Here is a 19,882-nt window from a genome sequence, read left to right on the forward strand (position 1 = left end):
GTTTTACTAAGTAATGACTTATTTCAAGTTACTAACATAATATGTCTCTTTATTGATATATTTGTCGCCGCCGCAATATACCAAGAAGCAGAAGCAAATCCCGACGCATCGCAAGGTTACCTTTTTGACCTTTACGGAATCATATTTATAAAAAAATGTTATCGTCATTAAGAACGCTATGTTCACCATGAAATGGCATGAGCTGAGTTACCTGTCTCGTACGTACACAAAAAACTTTGGAGCAACCAGCGCGAGGAGCGGCGCTGGGTCCCTTAATCAATTTATGGGGCGCTAACTGGGACACGGAAAATGTATTAAAGCTCGCTGTGGGAACCCGCTACACGTCAACATTTTAAATACCGCTTAGGTATATGTTAACTTCAATATCGCTTCATCCAAACAGAAGTGAAATACCTATAATAAAAGCAGAAAACAAATAAATTTTATCAAAATATTTCATATGTCGTAATCATATTAACATGTGACTCGTAAGTACTCTTATGTGGGAGGCTTATATTCAGCAGCGGACAGTTGACAGAAATATAAAATAAAAAATTAAGTACATAGTAACTGATTTCGGTTTCCAATATTTCACCAAATGAAAAAAAATCAGTATAATAAAAGTTTTAATGATCATGTATCCCAAATATTTTGTATTTAATAAGGTCTAAATAATAATTAATATTAATATATTGTCTAATATTTAATTAAGAGAACTTTATTTAAAAGTATACCTCTTTTATTATTATAGTATTTTTATTTTTTAATGGAATAATAAAAAAGATTTGCTTGCTTGAATTCTTTCAGTAAATATTGTTAGCATATGTTATTCTTATCTTTTGCGATATTTTGTTCCTTATTATATATAAATAAAAGAAACTATTGCTGAAAGACAATAGACATATCCACAGTGATGCTTCACGGTGCGTCCCTAATTTACATTGGGAACAAAAACAATTATTTTACTTAATAAAACACACCTCAATCAAAATTAATTGCTTTACGCATTAATCTCTTTATCTACCCTCCTACAAAACAACGTGTCCATTCTCTAAGGTAATGGAAGCAATCATTCCAGATAAGATCCCTCTAATGTGAGAAAAGGTAGACGTTCCGTCCAGATCGTTAATTTAATTTGAAATAATAAAAGTTATATTCATCATTTATCACTTTCGACAAATTTATTTTTAAATGCCCACTTCGGAGTCCTTCTTATCTGTGACTGGCCAGCGGGGTGGGGGCAAAAAGACAAAAAGCAATGTTATAAATAGGCGTAGGCGTGCCGCTGTCGACGAGGCGTCAAACCGTCATTAATTCGAAGTGGCGGACGCGTCCCATCGTGCACCAGCGCAAGTCGCAGCTTTATGCCTTGTGGGGACTAAACTTCCCAAACTGTATACCATTAAACAATCCCACCCTTTCAAAATATGGTGCTGAAACAAAAAAAAAATTAATGTATTAAAAATAAATAATTGAGAAATTGTCTAAGGATCTCGTGTAAGCACCTAATTCGTTAGCTGGTCCTGTCACAGGGCGCATTCCATCCTCAAGTAGGTTTTCGTGTTCTGTCGGACTGTCCGTCCGTAACTCACGCAGTATCGGTGCCATCTAAATTGAGATTTTATTGACGATTACTGTTCTAGCGACGATATCGTTGCGATCTTGGCGCCCGGCTGCGGTCCGTGTCGCGCCTCTTTGATCCCTTTACGAAATATTTAGATTTTTAAACAACAGAACAGGTTATTTTTTCGATTCAATCCTAACTTATCTTTATTGTTTAATCCACTTACAAATAATAAAGAAAAACTGTAACATAATTGTTAAAATAAAGATCTTATTATTACAATATAAATTATTAAAACAATTACAAAATACTAATAAATCTTTAAATGCAGTAGCTGTAAATTAATTCGAAAGAAAGACTTATCTAATAATTCTTTAAACGCTAAATCAGATAACAAAACGATTATATTCTTGTAGCTTGTTTGTAGTTCCATGCTTCCATTATTTGTAACCGATTTTAAAACGGATGCAGTTCTCAATTTCACAGTATTTCTAGTTCCATTTTGATGTATACGATTTAAGATGTTTATATATACTTTAATACTTTTACTTACACTGTAATAATATACAACCTTTCGTTTAAATATACAATATGACATTATGAGTGCTTGTAGTGGTCATTTTAATCCATGCATAGCTCATACATACTGACATAATTATCTAATATTAAGTCACTTCAAGAGATAAATAGCAAACAAATAAATAAATAAACTCATTTTTACATTTATAACATTAGTAAAGATTAATTACTTTATAGTAAGTAAGTAAGCGACAATTATCATTAAAATCTGGACAAAAATAAGGATTAAAGTAATTAGAAGAAAAGGAGTTCCGAGTGATTGTGACATTGATCAGGACATTAATTTCTATATCGCCTATTGTCTCTCTGTGCACAATGCAAGGTATTCTAAAGCCTCGGACATCTTGCAATTCTTATAACTTTTTTCCATCAAATGATCGCCGTCTCAATAATGTAGCTATCTACAATAAAAATTATCATACAAAAGCCAAAGCACAGTATAGAAACATGTTCCTAAACTAGCTTTGTATAAATTCCGCTTATATTAATATAAACCTCAGAAATGATTCACTGTAAATACAACAATGAACAGCTAATGATAAAATTATAAGACCTGTTTAATTCCAATTTAAGGTGCTTATCATCATCACGACAAAAACTCAATCTTCTGAACCAGATAAAATACCATTTGAGGACTTGGTTCTACTGTTAATGAGTAAACTCACTAGCACAGCTATAGAAAAAATGAATAAATATATGTTTACGACTATAATTTTTAATGGAGTAGACAGAGACATTTATCGACTGTTGTAGTAAAACGTAACGCTTGATGGCCCACCTTTCTCTGAGCATATTATAATTCATTGAATGCAATTTATTAAACTAATTATATATAGTTATATTCCTCACCTATAATTGCCCGGGCTATGTTATGCATATTCTGTGCTGAGCTGTTAACTATAGGCAGATAAGAAAGAAAGAAGTTAGTCAGATGCCAGGCATCCCTTTCAGCTCCCGTTTAAATTGAGCTGATTATATTGCGAGAGAAACTTTTAGTTTTGCAGTAAAATGTGTATATTAATTTTTGATACTAAGCGAAACATGGGCACAGTTAGTTTTGCAATAAAATTACTCATTCACTGGACACGAACAGTCATCAAGAATTTTGGGACTGGCAAAAAAGGGCGGCATCCCTCCAAGGGTAATGTGAGGAGGGACAAATGATGATAGCCTCCGGAGGTCTCCGTGGCGAATCGTCGGCGGGGGTTGATGGCTTGTGTAATCGTAACAATATTTTTTCTTAGACCACACCGGAGTAAATTTACCGTAATTTCACGCGCGGCAAGTTCACACGCACCTGTGCCCTTTGGTTTGTTTACGTGGGATAGGGTTGCGTTATGTTTTATTTCCATCTCATTGTTTTATGTCGTGTGTAATTTACTTTCTATCTGTGTTTGTATTACTATATGAACTAACAGATTCATAGTGACAAATCTGTAATATAGTGTAAGACCTGCTAGAAAGATGACCAACAGAGATATGAGTCTTATTAACTGCAAAATAAATTATAAATTTTTTTTAAATTTATTTAACATACATACAAAAAAATATACGGACGAATATCTTCCTTTTTTTGAAGTTGCTTAAAAGTATTATTGCATAAAGCATTGTATATATAAGCGAATTTAAATTCCGCCATGCACGTGCAATAAATACGTTAATATTTCTGTAGTTATACAATCATAGTTGCCAATAAGGATATCCGATGAGACATACATAAACAGATCGAGATGATATCACAGGCCCATGACGGTCAACTCGCCCGAATATTAAGTAACTAATACTGAATATTCTAAAAATGTTCAAAGGTTTCTAATTATCATATTATTATTGTTATTAAGTAATAAGTATTAAAATGCTACAAATTATTAATAATTTATAAATTAATAATTTGTTATAAAACTAAATTGTTAATTTTCAATATTTTAATTTACGTATCGCAATAAATTATGTGAATTATAAATAACTTAATTAGGACCAATAATTATAAAAACCACAATATTCTGGAAGAAAATGCAGCTTGATGTTACTATTATATTTTCGGTAGAAATACCTAAATTTCTAATGGAATAAATGATTACATACTGAAATTGGGCGCGCGATGATACCCTTGATGTTTTGGATGGCAAACATTAACCAGGTGGCTCACCTGATGGAAAGCGGTAACTGTCGTCTATTAATAACACCATCATGAATACTGCCACTAAGGATTTTTTAATGGATGATAATGCAACGGTAATTCAGCCTGCGCTAATCGTATACGCTGGCGGGGCAGCAGTGAGAGATGAAAGATGAGTAGGAAAAGGCAGGTCAGTTAGCCATTCGTGATGAATATACCTGATGGAATTCAGCACGATCGTTTTCAGGAAGACCACGTAGAGGTTGACTTAACAGGGTATATTGCTAGCAATGGGACTGGTAGTCCGCATTACTAATAATCCGTTCCTCCCCTGCATCTGGAGATTATGGATTTACAGATATTCAGACCAAAAAATTGCCTTATGTTTGGTAAAATGATAGTATCTATTCAAACTAGACTAACAAAACTCTATTAATATTAAACGTTACAATATAAATGGCAATAGAAGAAGAGTAATGAATATGTTCAGATGGATAATATGAGATTAATGGCAGAAGAAATTAATGGACTGGCATGCCCATAAACTGTAACTTTGCTTTAAGTGTCTTAAATAATTATTTAGATGGATTTAAAGAAGAAGTCGAAAAAATAAGGATAGTGTACATATGAAAGATTATGTGATTAGTCCATTTTAATGTAATAATGTAAAAGTATAAATAAACACAGAACCTGAATAATAATATAAAGATAATACAGTGACGATTGATAATAATAAACATAATAAATATTGTATTACAGGTCATGTTATTAAACGAAAGATATGTTTAGTTGTTGTCATAAAGAAGAATTAGTCACGTAAAACAATCGCGGTACCGCTTACTTGATCCTGATCGCAAATAGATAAATCTGAAATGACAATAACATTCATATTCATCGGTGAATGAACTGCTATGAATATGTGGAGGTGGCGATCATAAAGATTCCAAAACGGGCCCCCTTGCGATGATGGCATGGCTCGGTGACATCACCCGGTAACAACAATAATATTGCTCCAAATAGGAGACCGCCATCCCACCTTCGGCGAACAAGTGGCATTTAAATAAGAAATTGCGATCGAAAAAGGATAATAAAACAATTCGACAGTTAAGCGAGAACAAGGCGCGTTCCTCGTCCATGGAATGCCGCTCTCTATATTTAGCGAGCTCGTTTGCGTTGAGTCAAAATGAATAATATAATATGAGAGAACAGAAGTTGAGCGGCGCGTATAAATTAGCAGATAATCGACCGACATCACCTGTCGAAGCCCACGCGCGCACGCGACTTGCACAGCGCCTGAGCATGAGCTGCCGCCGACACTGCCGCTGCCGCCGCCGCTGCCGCGCTGCCGCACTGCCGAGTCGATGTTTGATTTATCGCTTTGCTACTTGCTATATTACTGGTAGCACGTGACTATCCACTTTAAATAAATAAACTATCAGATGATCTGCGAACGGAAGTTTACAGCCCGTTCGGGTGCCACTTTCTTGTTATTTACATGTCGACAGCGGCGAGGGTTGTCCATGAAAATGTTCATGTGTGATGAGGAGATAAGACAAGGCCGATGCCAGACGCCTCCCGGACTAAATATTTACAGTGCGACTGTGAGGAAACATAAATAGTGTACGTCCGACAGCATTCGTTAGTACTGTTAATTGGATTCGTCATGTGGCCTCGGGGAAGAGTGGTGGTTACGAATCATCGCCACTGATTGTATCATAGTGTTTACAGCCCTAAATATCACAAGGTATTATTTGTAATTTCATTGTTCATAGTTTTATGGATTGGAACTGTTATATATGTAACAAAATATTAAATGAAAATGCAGTGAATCGTTTCAGTAATGGGAATGCGCACACAAGACAAACGCCAATTAATATTCATATATGAACATGGAAATATAGGGTAAACGCCCCTAATACAGGCTAGTGTATAGTTGACGTCCAGATAATAACACGTGTTGCAGCTTAACCGATAAATTAACCTGCCGTTCTCAGGGAGCTGCCAATTAAAAGGTGCATTGGAATCGAACTTTTACTAGTAAGAGCTCCGTGATGATAGCGCCGGCACTTATAAATAATAATAAGCAATGGAATTCATAGCCAGGTCGTTATACATTTTTCTTATATTGCTTAAAACAAGAGGTCCCGACTGATGTAGGTAGCGATGTACAAATAACATTTTTTCATGCAAATATTAATGTTATTGCAAAAAAATATGACAGAAAAATTATATCAACGCTTACTGTTACTAAAGTATGTTATTAAACATACTCAATGGAATGTTTTAAAATTAAATGAACTAGATACTAAGGTTACTGGAATTGAATCTTTTCATTAATTAATAACTCTAATAAAAGGGTTATTAAATAAAGTGTTGATAATCTTTTAAGATTTACCAGCATTGTTCATAATTGTTTTAAAATATATGTATTTAAATGGTGTAATTTCATGGGTGGTGAGCAGGGGCAATTAGTCACTGCGACGTGAGAGTAGTGAGAGAGGAGATAAGTATCAAAGTTGCATGCTGAGTGCTGGGAATCACAGTATATGTACTTACTGCTAAGCTTGGTTCACATGACCGCCGCACGAACTTATTGATTTTATCATACATTTATAAAAATATTTTCAATTCATCTATATAAAGGTATAGTACTAAATGACAATTTCTTTAGTGTTACACGTGACCACAATCATTATACTCAACAGATTGTAGATCTTTTTCAAAGTTACTCACCTAGATTATTACCCAAAATAATTGACTCTTACTTATATTCTAATTATTGTTACATTCTACCCCCATTTTTTATGTTCTTTCTCATTTTACCTTTAGAGGCTATTAATATTTTTTAAATAACATTGTTATTACACTCATAAGATCTTTCTATTAAATATTCATTAATTTTTCACTTAAAAGTTTAATAGTTCATCATCATATCAGCCTTTAACTATCTACTGCTGAACATAAGCCTTCCCCTTGGGGGGTCTTGCCAGTAGTTGCCACGCTTGGCAAGTGAATTGGCAACCACAGTTAGGCTTTGGAGATGTTTTAAGAAGGACAATGCTGCCCATCCCTCGTATTTCCTTGGTCGCCTCTTACGACACCCACAGGAAAGGAAGGGGTGGCCTATTGTATGCCGGGATCACGCGGCTATTAATAGTTCAGTTTACCTAAATTCACTAAATGGAATTTATAATTTCAGATTTTGTTCTAAAAGCTTGTAATCGTTCGTAACAAAATTCTTATGGAACCAAGACAGATGTAAATCGTATCGAGTGCAAAAAGAATTTTCAAGTTTTTGGCAAAATTGGCGAAATTATAGTGTAATACACAGACCAATTGAATATTTGTTTTCTAAGTCACTTAAAAATTTATTCATCAAAGTATAATAATAATGTGTATTATTTGATATTAAATTGTCTACGACGTGTTCACAAAAATTTCCAGTAGTGCAGACGTGCATGTTTCGTGTTTGACTAGCACATTAGCGGCGCCCGCGCTGGCCGCGCCGCCTTCGCGGCTTTCTCACGCCCACGGATCGCCTTTCTTCTTTATTATTCACTCTTGACTATTGTTCTTTATATTATACTGTATGTATCATAAATTTACGCAGTACTTATGTGTTATTTTTTATGTGTGTATCGATTTAATTATTATTCTAAACTTAATCAACCTGAATTATTAAATATGTTACGTACATATTTGCAAACATCACGATCTGTTTTTTTTTTTTAATTTTTCAATATTTTACAATAATAAATGTACTAACATATTAAGTTAAATATGAAATATAATAATACATTTGAGATTTAATCCGAACATCTATATTACATCAAAATACCTTACATAGTACAATGTACACCTCCGGCTATTTAAATCCTCTTTACATCCGAACGGAACTAAGCTTAGCACGGCCCCAGTTCGCCACACAAGATGTGCATTTCTTAATCCTCAGTTACTGGGAATATGTCGGCCGGGACGGGAACAGATTTCAACAATGGTTACTGACCATTAACGTGTTGTTTACCTTACATTAGTACCGCTACAGAAATAGATGTCTTTGACGCATACTTGCAATTGTAAACGTACTTTCTGTCCTGTATTAAATACCGCACTGTGGTCTATTTGTCAATATAATCCGATAATGCTTTAGAAATCACATTTTTGAAAGAGGGACAGAATATGCAGGATCTTTGCAATACAAAAAATTGACAAGGATATGAAGTATAATAGGAGATCAAAAATCAAATATTTTTTCCTAATTACTTGTATCTGACGTGACATCACGTCTCCGCGTCGTCTCGTGCCATCTACATGTGGGAAGACAATAGGTAATGTGCAGTGTGGGCGGATGGACCAAAACTCGAGCCTACGCGGTCACGATGTACCGCCCTGACCCCAGATAGGGCTACCAACTCGCAAGAAAAAATAGTTTCTAATTGTCATCTAGTAAACAAATCAATTCTGAAAACTTTTGAAAATACTATGAATATGAATTAGCAAATTACATATCGATATAATCGATTTTGAATTGAGAAAAGGAAGGCATTATTTTTGTACCAATCAATGAATAAAAGAAAATCAATCGCATGAAATTGTGAATTCTTGGCAAATATCTTGAGGCTTCTGGAAATAGGTTATCCAAAACCAGAAGACTACAAGTATTATGAATTCAGGAAAGTACCATAAATATTATCTATTAGATAAAATCTTCAGGGTAATGCAAATGGAAATGCATAAGACCCCAATGCGTTAAAGTGAAATAAAAACGAACTTTTCCCACTAGACTTGTGATAGTTTAGAATTAATATTTATTCATTCTAAATTCGCACTTATGCGAAAGAATTAAATACTGGGTGTTGCTATCGTTCTATCACATGCTTGCGGTATCTAAAACGTATTTGACGAGAGATTCATTTGCTACTTGTCTAAGGGATCTATCTCCACGTAAAAATCTAAGAGTTTTCTTAAAAGCGAATGCTCTGCTTATTACATTTATGCATAGTTTTTATATTATTAAATACCTACTTAGTATTATGCTCCAACTTTTATTCTATCTTGTTTATTTTTTAGTCAAAATTCAACTTTATATGAAATTTTCGATAACCCTGCCTTTGACTACGCTCTGCGTGTTGCGTTCATAGCTTAACATATTATATTTTATTGATTAATTAACATTCTGTTTCAGCTGTGGCAACTAATGATCAAGATAAAGCTAGACTTACGTTTTACATTTCGTATTATGGAGTTTTTGGTCGTTCACCCACCCGTTTACGTACCACACGACTTCTTTATATTTGGAGAAGCTCGTAGCCATTAAGTTAGTAGGTTGGCATGTTCATATAATATAAAACAGGTAAAATATTAACTATAAAAATGGATCAAATTACTTTAATGTATTTATTATTAAGTGCAAACTTAAAATTATAAATAGTCTACATTTACGTCATCACAATTGAATATGTAGTCACATGAGAAATTATACGAAATATTATCTATAAAAATATTATACAAGAAAATAGTTTGCATATTATCTTTAGTGCTTAAACCATGTTTCTTTAACTTTTTTTTCTCATATCATTGAAAATGGTACCGACTGTTGAATAAAAGTACAAACAATGATTTGGTTTCACATTTAATAAGTTTATACGTTAATAAATAGGTATGTCTGTCATATTGTTCAAAATTTAATTTAATTATTTTTTCTTTTGCAAGACCTTGGGAGTCCATTTCCTTTCATGATAACAAAAATTATTTATTGCATTTTTACAGATACCTATGTATGACAACCTTATTAATTACATGAAAGTTGCCATGCACATGTGCAAAAAAATGCATATTGAAGATGTTTTTATATGATTTGCGATGAAGTCATTATGTCTGTTTATGTAGGTATTACTGCACCGTGATAAAGACACAAATCTGATGGACGTTTTGGATAATTATGGAATAATAAAAAAAGTTCAAAATTTCTACCATCCTTAGGTTTCTAACTGAGTCTCTGTCAACGTTTATCTACTCGGTAGGTAGCTTTAATATTTAAGTCGTGAAAACGCAATCAACAAACAAATTCACTTTCACATTTTCATATTAGGTACCTGAGGATAATGGATGAGGGAGTAAGTTTAATGTGGCTTACAAGTAACCTAAAATTTATTGGAAAAACATATTAACAATATTTTTTAGGGAAAGAACATATTTGGAATTTGAATAATCAAGTTACGGGTTAACTAATATAAAATATATAACATATATATATAACCTCTATACCATATTAAAAATCTATATTTAATACGTATTAAGATGTTGTTTTATAATATATATATATATATATATATATATATATATATATATATATATATATATATATATATATATATATATATATATATATATATATATATATATATATATATATATATATAATAAAGTTTATAGAAACAAACAAACAAACAACTTCTAAAGGAAGGATAGCGGTAGTAACTTACCAACTATCAGGTGAACCGTATGCTAGTAACTTAAAATAATGCAAAAACTTAATAGTGATTTGTCTATAAAGAGAACGTTAATTAAATTCATTTTACCTATAGGTAGTTTTTAGACAATGGCGCGACTATTTCTTATCATATTTTTTGTCTATTACAAAGGTTAATAGCCTACACGACTAGACTACACGACTTTAGTCCAAATATATTCGTACCTATAGAGTTGTATTTCCTTTAATCTATAATAATATTATTTTTGGTTTTATTCAAATGAAATAACCTTTTTAGTATTGACTCGCCTTTACAAATAAGATCAATTTAGGCATATCAGTAGATTATTATTTCTTGTTTGTGTCTTGTTACCATCTTAAGATATTTTAAGCATAATATTATACTTGATATGAAGCAATATAGCGAAATAACAATTTGGTGATGATCTAGAAGTTTATATGACGTTTTATAGGGTCATGGTTTGTCTTACTATAAACTTTAGTGGAAAAGTAAATTTATATCAAGTACCTAATGATCCTATTTAAAAATTTAATTTTTATTAACAGAAATCAATTCTTTAATGGAATATTAAATTTTTCAATAGAAAATTGCTGTGGATAAAATATTATTTTCACAGCATAATTACATTACTGTTTTTCCAAAGGATGACTGTACTACATAGCATGAAGTCCGTCTTTTGTACCAAATATGTTTTTATTATGTGATCACTAAAAATAAATAAATAAGATTACGACAAGATACAAATAAAAGACAAGAGATCTACTTCCTCATATCTCAATTATTTTTTTTATTAACAAGAAGGTTATTGTTATTTACCTCCGTTCGATAAGTGTGATGATTACGCCATAACTATCAGAACGTTTTGCACAGCTGCAGGCATTTATTTACTGAATATGATCATAGGCGAATTACCATTTAATTTACTACTACTGCAACTACTTATTATTATATATAATATAAATGTACCCACGCGTATATTTTCCTTAAACTTATAACTTTTATTTACAGTTCCAAATCGTAAACTACACAGTTTCAAATAAACGACTTTGTACAAAGTTTTCCAGAGAATGCATGTTTGTTTGTTTCGGTTTGAAGTGATATGGTAATGAATTTTCGAGATGCGGAGAAATAAAATTTTAGTTCTTGAGAATATCAATGTATGAGGGAGTACGATGGGCGTCAGAACACTGTGAATTCAAAACTCCACATTCATCGATGTATATAATACTGTTTACTGGGGGAAAAGAAATTGGTAATAATGGGGACTAGTGCCCCCATTGCTAACAAGCCCTGTCAGGTCGACCTCCACCCGGTTCCCCCTGGAAACCATTATGATTAATACTTGTCGCATTCGTCACGATGTTCTAACTGACCTGCTTTCAAGCTCATATGTTATCCCTCATTGGTGCTCTACCGATAACGCAGGCGGGGTTATCATTCCATTATCCATTAAAAAAAATACTGTTTACTATTATAACTTTTCATTACAAAAATATAGGCTAACAATTTATTTACTATTTCAAGTAATATAGAAAAAAGTATTAAAAAAAATGAAAATTCCTCTTTCAGTAGATGTAAAAAGAAACTATATTTTATGAATGACCGTGAGTTACTTATAAGTAAACTTGCTACATTAAATTTGCAAATTATTTGATTAAACATTATAAAACTCTAGACTTTCACAATCCATCAACTTGTGGGATATTTACGAGAATATAGAGACATCGAAGCCAATGAATCTGGACGTGTTATGTTGTTACCGAATTACTGCTTGGTATGCGCATACGCAGTGAACCGGCGGCCGACCCCCGGGGGCTTTGTCGGCGCCCCCTGCTGGCACTCCTAAGATCTCCCACTTAAGTGAAAAATCGTTCCACACTTACAAATATAAACATGTACATATTTTTATTGATAAAAAAAGTTACAAAAATTGGTATAATGATATTCATCGTTACTACTTACACTAACCACTAGAAATTTCTAGAAAACTCATAAATCTTTCTAACAGAAATGAATCTGTTACAGATTTTTAGGCATAAATTTGAAAAATGCTGTAATATATTAATTTCAATTAGTTTTTTTTTTTTTAGAAAAAAAAGAGCGAAATAAATTATCGCTAGATATATAGTAAACAAAAATGTTACCTACCTATAAAAAATTTAATACAATACTTGTCTATTCAAATATAGGTATTTACCGCTCAGAAGAGAAGTATCAACATACCTTGAAATGTCTATTATCAACTACTTAAAATACTTTTGATGAAGAAAATACCTTATTTAATATTAAAAAAAAAATGCTATAAAAGAATGTACCAAATATAAATACTCTAATAATAATGTTTTAAATAAAATAAGTTATTAGGCTACTGCCACTCGCTATTCCTATCCAATGGAACAGCGGAACGATCTTGGTGGCCAATGATATATTATACCTCGGACTTAGATAAATAAAGGATCTCCGCTAGTTACGGACGCCCATTTAGTAATTTTCTACTTTTTTCTACCAGAATACAACATTATAAATGTTATCTGTTCCTTTCTTAGATAATGATCATATTAATTATAATTTATTTGTTGTTATTGAAACAACATTTTTATATCCAATAAAGAAATATGTAAAAGGAAGATAAAGAGTTCTAAAGTGACGATCCGAATTTATAAATCGCAGAACACCTAACAGGAAGAGATTCACTACTTATTTCTTTATTTATTTAAATAACGTTTTTTATCAAATGAAAATATGGTATAAAAGGCGAAATTATTGGTAGGAGCATTCTCTACCAGTCAACCTTTGGAATAAATATTGAATCATGAACGCGGTACTTGATTATTTTGATAGGAAATGACTCGTAACAGAAGGACCTAAATGTTAACTTAGTAAATATATATCATAAATAATTGTAATCAAATTATTAAATCTAATTTGATTGGATCTTGTAACGTAGGTGACATAGTACAAAAGGTAACTATGTCATTACTATAAGTAAGCAGTAGTATAAATAAAGATGATCATACAATGTATTGGCGATACCTAGCTGCGGTAAAATGGCACCATATTTCTTCATGCTCTGCATAACAACAGACCTAACTCTCGCCCTAATAACGTAAATGTATGTTAGTGATCAAAGAAGTTATTGAATATATAGTACATTTATGTAAATTAACAATTATTAATTTATATATACGTACCTATAAATATGCATATTGATTTAAAAGTTGTAATAACTGATTCATAAATTTATTGTAATTGTAATTTAAATTATCATTTTAATATAATAAAATTGTAACTGGACGTACGACTGAATATATGGGAGATATTTAAAAGAAATTGATTAGAAGAAAGAATCTTAATAAGAGCAATGAAAGTTAAAACTTTTTTTAGAAAAAGATATTTTAGAAGTTTCTTTGTTTATCTGTATGTTTGTTCCTGCATCACGCAAAAACTACTGCATAAAATGGGATGTGTTTTGTATTCCTTTTCTATAGTTGTGTGCCAGTAAGTAAGAAAAATTTACGAGTAGTAAATTTTTTATCTTGCTATGCTGTCTAGAAATATTTTATTTCTTTAATGTTAATCCACGCATAAGAAATAACGGGCTAAAAGTTGGTTTTTACTATTACTATAATTATATTCCTGTTTTGATTTGAATATTATTTTTCTGCGTAGTTTAAGTACTTTTCCAAGTTTACGAAAAAATCTAAAAAAAAAGTAATTGCTCACAATAATTTTATAGTGGAATAACATTCCAATGAAGAAGTAATTTAATATATAATACCCGTATCAACCAAATCGGTATGTCGACATAATTCCGATAAAGTTGTCAACGAACCAAATCGATTCGTCATCGGTCAAACGATGTGATCTACCGTCGTGAGTTCGTGACAGGTGCGCGGGAATGAGCCAAGCGATCCGCTTCGGATCGGTAGCTATACTATTCGATCGATTATTTACAAATCGATACTAAAATTTTGGAACGCTACCGTACTCAGATCACGTCTATTACCAAAAAATTGATTTACACAATCGTGCGGAAAGCTGTGATCGATTTTATTATTGCTGTTCCTCGAAACCTTTGAATCATATTTCTATAAGTAATAGTATCTACTTACTAGCCTAGAGTTTGTATCATTTATTTATTTCTAAGGTGTATTAAAATAAAATAAGAAAAAAGGAATTAAAGAACTTATTTACATTGCATCAGTATTCAGTATGCAATGCGAAAGCTTTCGCCCACAGATGATAAATCACAAAATCAAAACCAGGTAGCTTTAATAGTGATGTGACCATGTTTATGGCATTAACGACGATAGTAGGTAAGTATTGTGTTAAATAAGCAACTTGAAAATAAGAATTTATCAACATATACATTTAAAAATGATAGTACATAATATTTTTAAATAAATATTTTGCGATATAATTTTATTATTCATCAAATTGTAAAGAACAACATTTAACCGTCTACACATTTTATTCTGAAATTTTCAATATTCGTTGTTAAATAACGCATCCGCAATTTTTTCTTATATTATGGACTTACAATAAAAAATGTAGATACAAAGTATAACAAATAATTATGAAAACAATCACCAAATTATGCCTAGTTACGCCCAGTGTTTTCAAACGAAATGTCTATATTTCCACGCATATACATGAAAATTATAGTACATTACAACTTTCTATTAGTGAAACATCTTTCAGAATATGTTCAGTACTCTGAAATAAGTAAACTAAATTTACTTCTGCAATCCTACTAATACTATATATGTGAAAATTTATAAATGTATCAGTATGTTTATTTCTCTAATACACTTACACCATCAAATAGGTTTGAAAATTTTGTTCACGGGTAGATTATATTTTATACTATTAAATAATCATACAGACAAAGCACCAAAATAAAACTAGGATTAAAATACATATTACTGTAAGTAATCAACATAATAAAATAAAGGTAATTCAAATATTACAATTTAATATTTCAAAAACATCGATAAACACATCTCCCCACCCTCATTCTTTACTAAGCCCCATTTATAATTTATAATAAGTTAATTTTTGACAAGGCCCTAAACCGATTACTACTAACAAGGTGGTCTTTGCTGTTCAATCTGTCTCTATCACACTCCCCTCAAGTATATATAACTATTTCTTTCTCAAAGACGTGATGATACAATGCAAGCATATACGTTCAAGAGATTGCCACCTTTAGTCGATTTTATAATAAAGGTGTCACTGAAACTGCCTTCACATTTATTATAGGCCCTTCAAAGTATTTGATCTGCCGCTCTTCTTTTGTATCTATGAGAGCAGGAATGTTTTGATAGGCATATTTCTTATGGTAATAGATATTAAACGATAATATTACGTACGTGTTTTTTCATTGGATGAAAATGGAACGGTAAACCCGCCTGCGTTATTAGCTTACGCTACCGGTGTACCAGCGAAAGATGATATGTAAGGTTGGAGTCAGGTCAGTTGGCTCATTGTTATAAGTGGATCGCCTGGAGGTCGAGCTGACTAGTTACATTATCATACTGTTAAATGTTTAAGTGATGTAGAGGCAAATGCAATATAGGACAGCTTCTCACCAGTTGGAGTAACGAAGTCAAATGTGTTACAAGAAGTCAGAGCAGCCCATATGGCAGTCTATGGGTCTCAGTGGAATAATAGTGATAATATTTAATACTATGTATGTATACCTTGTCATAAGAACTTCACTTAATTCAGTAACACTTAATTTAATAATATATTGAATCTTTTCAGGTAATTTACATAAAATTTATTCCCTATGATTATACCTCCACTATTAAAAATCTGTTAGAGTAATAGATTCATACACAGAACTTTAAATTATAGAAGATGTTTATTTACGTTACCGAAACAACAAAAACGATCTAAAATGTCTTGATTACACTAGATAACATACAAATGAGGTAATTTCTGGTAGATGTTAAGGATCTATAATCTATTTCTGGTTCAAAATGACCTACGTTTATCGTTAGGGAAATAAAATATGCGTACAGAGGCAATAAATTGTTATCTATATAATTTTCTGATAAGAATGTATACCTTATAAATAATTAATGCAAGCCTTATTTTTTCTATTTATATAGTAAATATGAAAGGGTCGATGCTGAAATGTCATTTCACTAAATCCATGTCTAAAATTAATATTGTAATTAGATTTCACAGCAATATTTTTATTATAAGGACCAATATGAACTAATTTTCTAATAGATTTAAGTCAAAATTATTATAATTTTAGTTTATGACAGTCGATAAAACAGAAATTTTGGCAAAATTTTTAAAATTAAAATATTAAATTAAGACATAAATTTAGAGTAATGGCACCTTAAAATCATTCCCAATGGAGTCGATTCTGAGGCGTGATTATTTTCAAAGGACCAATGTAAACTTAATTTCTAATAGATTTAAGTCAAAATTATTAAACATTTAGTTTATGATGATCCATAAAATAGTCATTTTGTAAAACTATCAAATTAAAAAGTTAAGAGATAAGTTTAGGGAAATGGAATGGAGAACCCCAATGTCTTAAACATAGGATTGCACATGCACAGAATGCTTTCTGTCCTAACTCATAAGTTATAGTTGAGCGTACGAACAGTATTTTCGTTTATTACAGTAGTTAATACGCACAAAATTTTAGGCGGTTGGAGAATAGTGGTGAACATCGACCCCCTACTCTTTACTTGGCAGTTCACCAAGGAAGAAATAGGGGGTATAAATTAAAAAAAAAAAACATCTTTACGGACGTCCCCCACCTCAGTGACGACTCGTCACTGCGTTCATTGCCGTTTAGATAGAGCGGTATCACCGGGCTATTCTCGTCTTGTCTGCGCTAGCGTTTCTCGGAACGCAGCGGAAGTCCCTGGCGGATCTCGCGGCCGCCTCCTTATTAATGGCCTGTTTAGACGAGCTCCTTTGTTACTCGCTCACGTCCTGCCACTTCAGCATACCTCATATCCACCTCTGAACCGAAACACGTACAATATCACATGCCGGTTCTATTACAGCTTATAAAATAACATCCCGACGCGAGGAGGTAATCTACACTACGCGACTTATTACAGTCGGCGTGACAATAGACAGAAGGTGTGTGCTAGCGTTATTTGTTCTCAGTTTCAACTATTTTAAATTGACGTATCCTGTTGTCAGATTTCCTGGCGTTAATCCTGGCGCGTTTAATTTAGTTGTGTTAACCGTTTGACTACTCTTTGATGTTCTGATTGGATCATGGGGGATATTTTTACAGATAAATGGTTCGAAAACAGGTGAGTTACTGTATCCGTATAGCGTTGATAATAATATTGGATGAGCCTCGCTCTTACAAAATTAATTTGTCCATGAATCATTTCGTTCGGCGGCTTATAGTGAGTCAACGGATGACATTCGCAAGGTCGTGCGATGCCCTCCGTATAACCTACATCCTGCATATCTCTAGTAAATATTTAATAGTAATAGACCAACGTATTTGTGGCTTATGACTTTACTAAATATGCGACTAATTAATCACGAAGGCTTGCATGACTTTATATTATGATTTTATATTACTAAAAACACGCACTGACTCACTTAGGGCTCAATGTACATTACCGAATTGTGTTGTGTGCTCTTATATTAAAATAACCCTGTTTACTTTGTAAATGAAACATGTAAATTAAGGGTAAAAATATTATATTATGTATCTGTTGTTATGAGGGTAAATCGAAGAAGTACTTACCTATTACCATCTGATATGATGCCACTTAGATTTTTTTTTATACAACTCAGAATGGCAAACAAGCTGACGGCCTACCTGATGGAAAGTGGTAGTTTAATATACTCTCGTTCATGTTAGTTTCCCTCCACATTATTATTCACCTATCTAAACGTTAGATAGCTTAAATATGTGATTCTCTTTTAGAATCTAAAGAATTCACTTCATTAGTAATTGACAAGTTTATTACTGAAAGTGGAATGTAGCATACAGTGTCAGGATTTACCAAGAGACTACAGCATGGTGTTCTTTAAAAAAGAGGTATAAAAAGGTTTTTTCAGTGTCGGCAACTCGCGCGTAATGCTCCTGGTATTGTAGGCATTCACAGGCTATTCATAGCTTACCCTCAGGCAAGCCATATGCTTATTTGCTACCCCAGTATTATAAAAAAATATAAATATCTACTTAAAATATTATATTTTGATGATAATTCATAGTTCATAATTCTCTAACAATAGGTAAACCTCGAGTTCTTTTATTTATTATAAATGTAAAGTTTATATTGTATCTGACTATTCAGATTTTTATATAGAAAAAAAACAAAACTATATAATATTTTAATAATAGTTAAATAAGATTTTCAATTTCAAATAGTCAAATATTGTCACTACGCGTATCAAAGATTTTCTAAATATTTAAGTGACCGTACACCACAAATCGCCTCTACATATTGTTCTCAGTGTTATAGTGGTCATGCGAGTTCGTGGCGCCAGCAATCACTGCGATCAATGGTGTCCAGCCCACATATATCTCCCACGTGCTCCCATTAGGGTTGTAAACAGATATTATGTTATTAAAAAAAAACAATCGAATATTTTTTTTGTTCTAAAGTTCTTTTTTTATATGGACATTCTGTAAATAAAACAACGCCAATAAATATCGTTTTTCAAATAGGTACACTTGTATTGTGCACATTATTTTTGTAAAATAGTATGCTACATTTATAGATATGTGGACAACCCTAACAGAATAATCATCTACACAGGGGACCGGACAATTTGTAAACCAGATCAATTGAGTAATATTAACAAACGTACCTTATCGTTATTAGGTAATTGGGTTACGTCAAGACTTATTGAACACGAAGATGATATTATCTGTATATTTAAACGAAGATTTTTCATTTACTTAAGCATTTTTATATTATAGATATATTTAAATTTTTTATATTAAGATTACTGTCCAGATCTCACATGGGATTTTTACGTTATAGATAACTAAAGAGACTAAGTCGTGACAGATAATGTTTTTAGGTTTTAAGCATATCTATGATAAATATAAACAAAAAGAAAAATCTAAATAAAAGCTAACCTAAAATACTCAATCTGACAGAATACAAACGCGGA

The 19,882-nt window shown here is 32.1% G+C and overlaps 1 protein-coding gene and 1 long non-coding RNA gene across 2 annotated transcripts in view; one reads left to right on the forward strand and one right to left on the reverse strand.

Moving 5' to 3' along the window:
- The window catches only part of LOC113511874 (rhomboid-related protein 2), a 132,170-nt gene that overhangs the window by 9,921 nt on the left and 102,367 nt on the right, over window positions 1–19,882 (forward strand).
- LOC128202595 (uncharacterized) lies at window positions 724–5,982 on the reverse strand. Its single transcript, XR_008253877.1, has 3 exons — window positions 5,518–5,982; window positions 1,506–1,702; window positions 724–1,433 (listed from the first exon to the last, which is right to left on the reverse strand). It is a non-coding gene; the product is annotated as an uncharacterized LOC128202595 (long non-coding RNA).

Source organism: Galleria mellonella, unplaced genomic scaffold, assembly GCF_026898425.1.
Source record: "Galleria mellonella isolate WM207_F2 unplaced genomic scaffold, CSIRO_AGI_GalMel_v1 utg139, whole genome shotgun sequence".
In the NCBI taxonomy this organism is placed as follows: Eukaryota; Metazoa; Arthropoda; class Insecta; order Lepidoptera; family Pyralidae; genus Galleria; species Galleria mellonella.